Source organism: Octodon degus, unplaced genomic scaffold (assembly GCF_000260255.1).
Source record: "Octodon degus isolate 3935 unplaced genomic scaffold, OctDeg1.0 scaffold00226, whole genome shotgun sequence".
In the NCBI taxonomy this organism is placed as follows: Eukaryota; Metazoa; Chordata; class Mammalia; order Rodentia; family Octodontidae; genus Octodon; species Octodon degus.
Window position 1 is genome coordinate 1,627,599 of NW_004524802.1, and position 1,552 is coordinate 1,629,150.

The following is a 1,552-nucleotide window of genomic DNA, read 5'->3' on the forward strand; positions in this document are numbered from 1 at the left end:
AAAAAAAAAACAGATCAAGGATGTAAGCATCAGAACTGAAAGAATGGACTCAGGTGAAAAGCTAGAGGGACGCCTTCCTGAGATGATCTGGCAATGATCTCTTGCAGATGACACGTACAGGACTGGCATAAATAGAAAAGTAGACAAATTAAATATTAAAATGTTTACTTCTTGGCCGGCCAAATAGCTCAGCAGATTAAAGTGCCTGCAAGCAGGTGTGGGGGCTGGGGGTTTAATCCCTAAACCTGCTGTGTCAGCCCCACCCTCTGGGGCACAGCTGAGCTGGCCACTGAGACTGGGCGTGGTGGCGCACGCCTGTAATCCCAGCTCTTGGGAGGCTGTAAACAGGTGGATCACTATGAGTCTGATCTAGTAGTGAGATCCTGTACACCCTGTAGACCCTTCCCAAAAATATAAAATAAATAAGTAAATGAAATGTTTAATTCTTTTGAGACAGGTTCTCACCATATAGCTGAGGCTGGGTTTGAACTCACTGTGTAGCCCAGGCTGGTCTCAAACTCTCAGCGATCCTCCTGCCTCAGCCTCCCAAGGGCTGAGGTTCCAGGTATGTGCTGTCATGCTTGGCTGAAATGTTTAGTTTAAACACATATGGCTCCAACGACAGCATCAACAGGACGCACAAGCAATGTGCAAATGGAGAGGAAACATCTACAAGTTGCATCTTTGTGAGGAGCTAAAGTGCAGAATGTGCAAAGAACTAAAGTCAACCCCAGAAAAGATGACATTTGAATAAAACGTGGGCCGGGCCTAGGGATGTGGCTGAGCTGCAGAGCATGTGGCAAGCGTGTGCAAAGTCTTGGCTTCGCTCTTTACACACACGTGTGCATTGTATGTGCACATCTTGAATAGGCGTTTCCCCAAAACGTAGCAAGACACCGGCTCAAAAAATAGATGGACAGCACATAAAATTGATTCCTTTTTTGTTTTCTTGTGCTGGGGATCAAACTCAAGGCCCTGTGCAGTGTGGGAATCCTCCTCTGAATCCTCCTCCTCCTCCTCCTCCTCTTCTTCTTTTTGGCAGAACTGGGGATTGAACTCAGGCCCTTAGCTGGCCAGGCAAGCGCTTATTCTACTGAGATAGCTCCCAGGCCCCTGCGCGGGGGAATTATTAAAAAAAAAATTGTTATTTTTGTTTTGGAGTATTAGAAGTAGTAAGGTCTTATTGGTGCATTTCAGGTGCATGCAGTGACAGGGCTCACCACGGGGAATCCGCACTTGGACGCTGGAGCTCGGCTTCTGCTTTCCCTTCTCTTTCTCTCCTTTCAATCTACCATTCAGTCCTTATTTACAAAAGCTTTGTTTCCATTTTTCCTTCTCTTCTCTTTTATTTTTCTGGCCTTTCTTCCCCTCTCCCCTCCTTTCTAGTTCCTGTTCTCACTTGAGCATTTTCTGCCCATTTCCCAATGCCTGTCATGCGCTGTGGTCTTTACTTGCACTTCTGGTTTCTCACACCAGAGAAACAGCACAGCGTTTGCACGGTGTCTGATTTACTTCACTAAGAACTCAGATTCATGGTGCATCAATATATATA